The sequence below is a fragment of the Pristiophorus japonicus genome, chromosome 23 (assembly GCF_044704955.1).
Source record: "Pristiophorus japonicus isolate sPriJap1 chromosome 23, sPriJap1.hap1, whole genome shotgun sequence".
Taxonomy (NCBI): Eukaryota; Metazoa; Chordata; class Chondrichthyes; family Pristiophoridae; genus Pristiophorus; species Pristiophorus japonicus.
The window spans coordinates 31,262,970-31,273,213 of NC_091999.1; the positions used below are offsets into that span (position 1 = coordinate 31,262,970).

Here is a 10,244-nt window from a genome sequence, read left to right on the forward strand (position 1 = left end):
ATTCAGCCGAATAAAGTTTGTCCCCGCAATGGACAAATTCATTTTAAGAAAACGTAAAAATGAGCAAGGAGATGTCAATGACAGTGCCACTAAAAGTGGCGCTAATAGGCCGACAACCAAAGCCAGTACAAGTGGCGCCGAACCAAATCCTAAAAAATCCAAAATTCATCGTCAATATATGGAGGATTGTTTGAGGTTCAGTTTTTCATGGACAGGATAAGAAGAATGTCCCATTCCATTGTGTGTTTGTGCAGAAAACAACTGTAGAACAGTGCAATGGTTCACAGTAAATTGAAACGTCATTTTACTCCGAAGCATGCACATCTTTCAACAAAAGATCAGAGTTATTTTAGGAAATTAATGTTGACGCAATCAAAGAAGTGAAATATTTTGAAAAAAATGTTAAGAGTGTCAGATAAGGTTCAAATTGCTTCTTATGAAGTTGCTGAATTAACAGCGCAGAAAATGAAGTCTCATACTTTAGCTGAGTCACTTATTTTGTCTGCAAGTCGTAAAATTGCCAAAATATTGTTTGGTGATGCAGCAGAACAAGACATTGCAAAGATTCCGCTGTCTGATGATACAATTCGGAGAAGCATAAATGAAATGTCACCTTCCATTGAAGAAAATGTAGCCAAGAAGCTGACAAACTCGAATTTAGCTCTGCAAATCACCGAGTCCACCGACATTAGTGGTAAAGCACAATTATTAGCATCTGTTCGCTTCATTCATGAAAACGAGATATTTAACCAATTTCTGTGCTGTAGAGAACTTCCAGAAAATACTAGAGGTCAAGGCATATTTGATTCTGTGAATTCATAATTAGAAGACTTGAAAATTTTATGGGACTCATGTGCTTGGACCTGCACGGACAGTGCTCAATCTATGGTGAGATGTGTCAAAAGATTCAATATGCTCACAAAAAAACATAATCCAAATATATTATTCACCCATTGCTTTTTGCATAGAGAAGCACTTGCTGCAAAGACATTACTGCTAGAATTAAAATCTGTGTTAGATCAAGTTGTTAATATTGTAAATTATATAAATTCAAAATCTTTAAAAACTTGCTTGTTTAAACAGCTCTGCAAAGCTATGGATGCACAGCACGAATGTTTACTTTTGCATACAGATGTAAGATGGCTTTCAAGGAGGAAAGTCTTATGTCGTGTATTTGAACTTAAAGAAGAATTGTCAGTATTTTTTGAAAGAGAAGGAAACGATACCTTTTGCAAATACCTTAAGAGTGAAATGTGGTGTGCTAAGTTAGCATATTTGGCAGCTATATATAATTGTCTTTGCAGCGTTAATACCAGTATGCAAGGGCGAAATGAAAACATTCTCACTTCTACAGACAAGCTATTAGCTTTTCAGAAAAATAATTATAGCTGGAAAAAGAGAGCAACAGAACAAAATCTTGAAATGTCCCCTTTGATAACAAATCACAGTATTAAAAGTTTGCTCCTATCCTGATGGAGCATTTGGCATCACTGGAAGACAACTTCAAAAAATATTTTCTATCTTTAGATGTAGAGAAGTATGATTGGGTAAGAAATCCATTTTCTCCAACTAGTACGTCAGATTTTGATTTGACATTGCAAGAAGACGAAGAATTAATTACTATTTCTATAGACCACGGTCTTAAAATGAAACATTCAGATATGTTTATTGATGCATTCTGGATTTCTATTAAAGAAGAATATCCTGCAATATCAAAAAAAAGCTTTGATAATTCTGATGCAGTTTTCAACATCATATCTCTGTGAATTAGGATTCTTAACTCTTACGAACATCAAATGCAAAAAAGGGGAAAAATTTAGCGAACTTGAACACGAAATGAGAGAGGCCTTATCGGTTATAGGCCCTAATATCAGTGACAGAACTAAAAAACGTCAGGCTCAAGTAGCACATTAAAATACTAATTAATCTGTAATTAATGTGAGGAATTATTATTATAGTTTATTATTGTATTGTTTCATTCAGAATAAAAAATAATTAATAACATACATGTATCCAATGTTGTATATCTCATATACTGTGACTAATAAAATGTTTTTTAAATTTTCTGAAACTTGATTTTTTTAACCTTTTAATCCCTTCAAGTGTGCACCAAAAGTTCTAGTATACGAAATTGTGCCGCGAATACAAGAAGTTTGAGAACCACTGGTTCAGATGTAAGGTGATTGATTCAGATGTAAGGTGATTGACTAAAGAACCAGAGGCGATATTTGGACGAAATTTTTTATGCAACCACTGGTTAGGATTTGGGATGTACTGCCTGATAGGGTGGCAGATATATAATCAATAGTTGCCCTCAATATAAAATTGTACAAATACTTGAATGAGGAAAAAATCCAGAGATATAGGGAAAGTGCGCTGGAGTGGGACTAACTGGATTGCTCTTCAAGAGAGATAGCAGAGATTTTTTGGGCTGAATGGCCACCTTCTGTGCCATACTAATCTATGAATGACCATAACATGGTTGAATTTCAAACTCAGTTGGAGGGTGAGAGAGTTGGTTCTCAAAGCAGTATCCAAAGCTTATATAAAGGAGACTACAAAGGTCTGAGTGCAGTGCTTGCTAAAGCGTACTGGGAAAATAGATAAAAGTATGGGACGGTTGATGAGCAGTGGCAGACATTTAACGAGATATTTCATAACTCGCAACAAAAATATATACTAATGAGCAGGCAAGACTGAAAGAGTAGGGATAACCATCCGTGGCTAACTAACGAAATAAGAGATGGTGTCAAATTGGAAACAAAGGCATACAATGTGGCCAAGACTAGTGGGAGCCGAGAGGATTGGGAAACTTTATAAAGCCAGCAAAGAACAACTAAACAAATTATAAAGAGAGAGAAGACAGATTAGGAAAATAAACCAGCACGAAATATAAAAACAGATGGTAAGACTTTCCACATGTACATAACGCAAAAGAGATGCTAAACTAAATGTTGGTAAACAAGAGGATCTGACTGGGGAATTAATAATGGAGAGCAGGGAAATGGCAGACGCATTGAACAAATATTTTGTATCGGTCATCACGGAAGCAGACACTAAAAACATCCAAATAGTGGAAAATCAATGTACTATATGGAGGGAGGAAATTATTACAATTATTATCACTAATGAAGTAATACTCGGTAGAATAATGGGATTTAAGGCAGACAATTCCCCAGGACTTGGTGGCTTACATCCAAAGGTCCTGAAAAAAGTGGCTGCAGAGATGGCGATGCATTGGTTGTAATCTACCAACATTCCTTTGCTTCTGGGGCGGTCCCAGCGGATTAGAAAACTGCAAATTTAGTGCTCCTATTTTAAAAAATAGGCAGACAGAAGGCAAGCAACTATAGACTAGTGAGCCGAACATCTGTCATTGGGAAAATGCTGGAGTCCATTCAGAAAGCAGTAGCGGGACATTTGGAAGAGCATAATTCAATCAAGCACAGTCAGCATGGTTTCGTGAACGGGAAATCAAGTTTGACAAATTTGGTGGAGATCTTTGAGGATGTAACGAGCAAGTTGGATAATGGGGCTCCATTGGATGTAGTTTATTTGGATTTCCAGAAGGCATTCGATAAGATGCCACATAAAAGGTTACTGCACGATAAACGTTCACGGCGTTGGGGTTAATATATGGATAGAGGATTGGCTAACTAACAGATCGGAGAGTCGGGATATATTGGTCAATTTCCATTTGGCAAACAGTAACTCGTGGTGTGTCGCAGGGATCAGGGTTGGAACCTCAACTATTACAATCGCTCATAATAAATTGGATGAAGGCCTGCAGTGTAATATAGCCAGTTTGCAAATGTTACAAAGATAGGGATAGGTGGGAAAGAAAATTGTGAGGAGGATACAAAAAATCTGCAAAGGAATATGGACAGACTAAGTTCATGGGCAAAACTGTGCAGGATATTGATGATGCCACACCGAGAATACTGCGTCCAGTTTTGGTCTCTGTATTTAAGAAAGGATATATCTGCATTGGAGGCATTTCAGTGAACATTGATTCCAGAGCTGAGGGGGTTGACTTATGAAGATAGGTTGAGTAGGTTGGGCCTATACACATTGGAATTCAGAAGATGAGAGGTGATCTTATTGAAACTTATAAGATAATAAGGGTATTCGACAAGATGAATGCAGAAAGGATATTTCCACTCAGGGGAAAATAAAACTAGGGGACATAGTCTCAGAATAAGGAGCCGCCCATTTAAAACTGAGATGAGGGGAATTTCTTCGCTTAGAGTGTTGTAATATGTGGAATTCTCAGACCCAGAGAGTTGTGGAGGCTAAGTCATTGAATATATTTAAGGTGGAGATAGAAATATCTTTGAACAATAAGAGAACAAACGGTTATGTGGATAGAAACATAGAAACATAGAAAATAGGTGCAGGAGTAGGCCATTCGGCCCTTCTAGCCTGCACCGCCATTCAATGAGTTCATGGCTGAACATGCAACTTCAGTACCCCATTCCTGCTTTCTCGCCATACCCCTTGATCCCCCGAGTAGTAAGGACTTCATCTAACTCCTTTTTGAATATATTTAGTGAATTGGCCTCACCAACTTTCTGTGGTAGAGAATTCCACAGGTTCACCACTCTCTGGGTGAAGAGTTTCTCCTCATCTCGGTCCTAAATGGCTTACCCCTTATCCTTAGACTGTGACCCCTGGTTCTGGACTTACCCAACATTGGGAACATTCTTCCTGCATCTAACAGGTCTGAACCCATCAGAATTTGAAACGTTTCTATGAGGTCCCCTCTCATTCTTCTGAACTCCAGTGAATACAAGCCCAGTTAATCCAGTCTTTCTTGATAGGTCAGTCCCGCCATCCCGAGAATCAGTCTGGTGAACCTTCACTGCACTCCCTCAATAGCAAAAATGTCCTTCCTCAAGTTAGGAGATCAAAACTGTACACAATACTCCAGGTGTGGCCTCACCAAGGCCCTGCACAAATGTAGCAACACATCCCTGCCCCTGTACTCAAATCCCCTCGCGATTAAGGCCAACATGCCATTTGCTTTCTTAACTGCCTGCTGTACCTGCATGCCAAAAAACATCTGCCGAAACCCAGGATTGAACAAGGGACCTTTAGATTTTCAGTCTAACGCTCTTCCAACTGTGATATTTCGGCTGGCATTTCGGATCGTAAAGAGGTGCAGCTGAGTCCATAATCAGATCAGCCATGATAGTAAATTGCAGAGCAGGATCGAGGGACCAGGTGGCCTACTCCTGCTCCTATTGCTTATGTTATTTTGTTTTTATTACACTTGGCACTATCTTTGTTGAAATTACACTAAACCTTGTCGTTGTTTAATTACATTAGGCCCTCTCTCTGTTTATATTACACTTGGCCCTGTCTTGGTTTATATTACACTAGATCTTGTCTCTGTTTATAATACACTTGGCCCTGTCTCTGTTTATATTTACTAGGCCCTGTCTGTCTTTATATTACACGAGGCCCTGTCTCTGTTTATGTTATGCTGGACCCTGTCTCCATTTATATTCCACTAGGCCCTGTCTCTGTTTAGGTTACACTAGACCCTGTCTCCCTCTATGTTACACTAGGCCCTGTCTGCCTTTATGTTAAACTGGGCCATGTATCTTTTGACTTCACAACACAATGTCTGTTTGTGTCAACCGGGGCTCAGTGTTTCTCACTTTTGCCTTAGTCTCAGATAGTTTTGGGATAAACTCCCACTCCAAGGATTATATCTCTATTTATTGTACAACAGACATGGTTGTCAGTTATTTCTGCATTCGACCATGCGTCTGTAAGATAGACAGAAGACATATCGACGGTGGATAGATATTAATATAAATAAAGATATATATGCGTGAGGGTGGGAGGATGCAATACTTTTTTCGTTGGAACATACGTTTAATTTCGTTACTAGCTAGCAAGAGTTGTGTGCAAAGTAATTTAGATCTGTTATTGCATCGGTAATATTTGTGTTGCGAGGATGGGCTGATTCTTGTAACAATCTCCCAGAGATGGACTGGGATTGAGGGACAGCACTGAAGGTGAGCAATCCACTGCACTTTGAACTACTTAGTGGCACTCTGTGTGTTATCTCACCCTTCTCTGCTCTAAGGATAAGAACCCCAGCTTCTCCTGTCTCTCCACATAACCGAAGTACCTTATCCCTGGAAGCACACGTAAATCTTTTTGCACCCTCGCTAAGGCCTTCATATCCTTACTAAAGCGCGGTGCCCAGAATTGGACACAAAACTTCATTTGATGCATAATCAGTGTTTTAAACAGGTTCGTCATAATTTCCTTGCTTTTGTATTCTATGGCTCTATTTATGAAGCCCAGGATGAAGTATGCTTTTCAAAACACTTTCTCAACCTGTCCTGCCACATTCAATGATTTGTGCACATATATCCCCAGGTCTCTGTGTTCATCACACCTTTTAGAATTGTATCCTTTAGTATATTTTGCCTCTCCTCATTCTTCCTATCAAAAAGTATCACTTCACAATTTTCTGTTTTTTATTTGCCACGTGTCACACACTGCCAGGGCAGGTACAGCACAGTTTAGGCACCGACTAATGCTCCCTCTACAAAGTCCCATCAAACAATCGCAGGGCAGATACAGCACGTGTTAGATATAGCGTAAAGATCTACACTATCCCATCAAATACTCCCATGTCATTTAATGCACAGTTTACATTTGGATTAAAACTCCCTCTGTGCACTCCGATCAATTTGTTCTGAGGCATATCCTTATGGCTGAGGGTAATCTTTTGTTAGCTGTTGACATTTATTTGTGGGTAAATGTCAATGAACAATTCTTGAGAGACGGAACCGAAAATGGAAATAGGAGAATGAGACGAGACATGTGATGTTGCTGTTCATGCTAACGAGAAGGAATATTTCCCCATTCTCTCCATGGGTATCATTTTTACTTGATTCGAATATAATTTAGTGAAATGTACCAAAAAACAATTGTTACTGGAATCTGTTGAGACATTTCCATTTCTGTCCATCTTTATTTCGATGCTGTATTGGTGGGGAAACATTTGTTGTGTCTCTGTCGCTCAATACTCTAATCTGGGGCTTCTATTTCTGTGTTTATTTACAGAAACGCCTCACTGGTTGCCATGAAGTGTTCATGGCAGCAAAATCAGAATAACAGAGTTGCTTATTGATTAGACTCAACTCAGAACAATGGCTTATTTTAAGCATATTGACAGTAGATTGGTACCTGCATGAGGTATTTCATTTAATGAGGAGAGACCGCAGAAGATGGGATTGTTATCCTTAGAGCAGAAATGGTTAAGAGGAGATGTAGTAGATTATCATCAGGCATGAGAGACTTCAGTTAATGTTGAGTTGCGGTCGAAGACCAGCCATGCTCTTCCTGAATGGCGGAGCAGGCTTGAGGGGCCGAATGGCCGACTCTTGCACCTCATTGTCATGTCCTTATTTTCTTAAACAGAGGCTGTGTGTACTGCAGTTTAACTCAGACAGAACCTAGTGTAATATAAACCAGGTCATGAATTATATAAACAGAGAAATATCTGTTTCAGTAATAATTGATATTGCGACTTATGTAATATAAACGGAGAAATGGTCAGATATAATTTAACTAAAATATGTTCTGGTGCAGGAATAACTGGGACTGGGTCATGTGTAATATAAACAGGGACATGGTCCTGTATAATATAAACTGAGATTAGGTAAAGTACATTAATAACTTAGACAGTTATGTCCAGCCTCAGTTATACTGATCTGGAGAATGCCTCTGTTAAAAGTACAGCAGGACATGTTTTAGTTTTTGCTGTAATAGAACGTGTCTCTGTTTATATTACAGTAGGTCCAGTCTCTGTTTATATTACAGTAGACATTGTCTCAGTTTCTATTACACTGGACAATATCTCTGTTTATATTGCACTAGAAAATGTCTCTGGTTATATTACACTAGACACTGTCTCAGTATATTTACACTAGATAATGTCTCCGTTTATATTACAGTATACAATCTCTCTGTTTATATTACACGAGACAATGTGCATGTTTACATTGCCCGAGACAATGTTTCTGTTTATATTACACAAGACAATGTCCCTGTTTATATTACACAAGATGATGTCTCAGTTATTACTGCACCAGACCATATCGCAGGTATATTAGACTAGCTCCTGTCTCCATCAGTACTGTACTAGACTCTTTTTCTGATAATATTGCACAATGTCCTGCCTCATTCATCATTGCACTAGACCTGGTCACTAGTTATTTTACACTATGTTCTGCATCTGTTCATATTACACTGGGCTATGTGTCAATTATTACTGCACTAAGCCATGTCTCTGTTTATATTACACAAGGCTCTCTCTGTTAGTATTGCATGAGAACACGTGTCTCTTTATATTACACTAGGCTCTGTCTCAGTTATCACTGCACTTGACCATGCATGTGATTAAATTTCACTCAGACTTGTCTCATTTTACATTACACGATGCCCTGCTAAGTTATTATTGCACTGGACCGTACCTCTGTTCATATAGCCTTAGATTAAATACTGTCTCATTTATTGCTGCATTCGGCTATGTATCTTTCATATTACACGAAACCTTGCCTCAGTTATAATGCACGAGGAAATGCCTATGTTTATAGTACACTGGACACTCTCAGTTATTACAATCTATACCGTGTCGCTATTTATATTACACTAGGCACTGTCGCACTTATTACTACACGAGACGATGTCTCCTCTTTTTATTGCTCTAGGTCTTGTCTCTCTTATTAATGGATTAGACCATTGTTCTGTTTAAGTTACACGATACACTTTCTCAATTAGTACTGAACTATACCATTCCTCTAATCAATTAGATGATGGATGATCGGCATCTTAACTCCATCGACCAGCATTGGTTCCGTCATCTGTAATATCCTAAACGAACCAAAATCTACCAATCAATCTCTGGCAGCAATCAGAAAATAATACCTCTGCCTGTTATAGCCTTCCCTTTATGAAGGGATTTGATAGGGTTAAAAGTGAGACAGTGTTTTCACTGACAGGAGTGTCGGTAACCAGAGGACACAGATTTAAGATCATTTGCAAAGAAAAACAGAAGGGAGATGAGGAGATGGTTTAATATAGCAATGGCTCTGATTTGGAATGCAGAAGGTATACACTATCTTCCGTTTTTATAAATGGAGACGTAGGATGCAAATGAAAGGAACTTATTGCTAAGCATTTGTAAAACATTGTTTATTGTGAGCGTCACATTTTAGGAACGATTGCACGGCCTTGGAAAGGGTGCAGCGGGAATTTACTAGAATAGTACCTTGGATGAAATACTTCAGTTAACTTAAGACAATCAGGGCATTTGGATTGTTGTCATTAGCGCAGAGAAGGGTAAAAGGAGCTTTTATAAACACGTTCAAATTCGTGAATGGTTCTGACACTTTAAATAAGAAGATCATTTTTCATTGGCTGACGGGTCTGTAACCAGAGGATACAGATTTAAGGAACGTGGCAAAAGAGCCAGAGGCGAAATGAGGAAAAAGAAGTACACAACGAGCTGTTATGATCTGGAATACACTATCTGATAGGGTGCTGGAAGCAGTTCAGGTAATAAGTTTCAAAAGGGAATTGGGTAAATAATTATATTTGAAAAAATGCAGGGATATTGGTAAATAGTAGGGGGAGTGGGACCAATTGCTTAGCTATTTTAGCTTCGTGTCAGCACAGGCACAAGTGGGCTGAATGTACACATTATCTGCTGTATCATTCTTCCATTTTGTGTTTCTATAACTACATCATGTCTAGGTACATATTACACTGAGACCCTTCTCTGTTTATAAAACACTAAATCCTGCCGCAGTTATTATTGCAATGGACAAGGAATATTTTTGAATCACGCTAGGATCTAAGAATATAAGAACAAAATAAATAGGAGCAGGAGTAGGCCAATTGGCTCCTCGAGCCTGCTCTGCCATTTAATCATGGCTGATCTGATCATGGACCCAGCTCCAATTCCCTGCCCGTTCCGCATAACCCTTTATTCCATTATCGCTCTAAGATCTGTCCATCTCTGTCTCACATATATTCAATGACCCAGCCTCCACAGCTCTTTCTGGCAGAGAATTCCATAGCTTTACAACCCTCTAAGAGAAGAAATTCCTCCTCATCTCTATTTAAACTGGGCAGCCCCTTATTCTGAGAATAAGCCCCCTAGGTTTAGTTTCCCCTATGAGTGGAAATATCGTCTCTGCATCCATCATGTCGAG

General features: G+C 38.8%; 1 non-coding gene across 1 annotated transcript; it reads right to left on the minus strand.

The window, feature by feature from the left end:
- Positions 1-5,063: 5,063 nt before the first annotated feature.
- On the minus strand, positions 5,064-5,136 carry trnaf-gaa (transfer RNA phenylalanine (anticodon GAA)). The gene has a single exon. It is a non-coding gene; the product is annotated as a tRNA-Phe (tRNA).
- Positions 5,137-10,244: the final 5,108 nt, after the last annotated feature.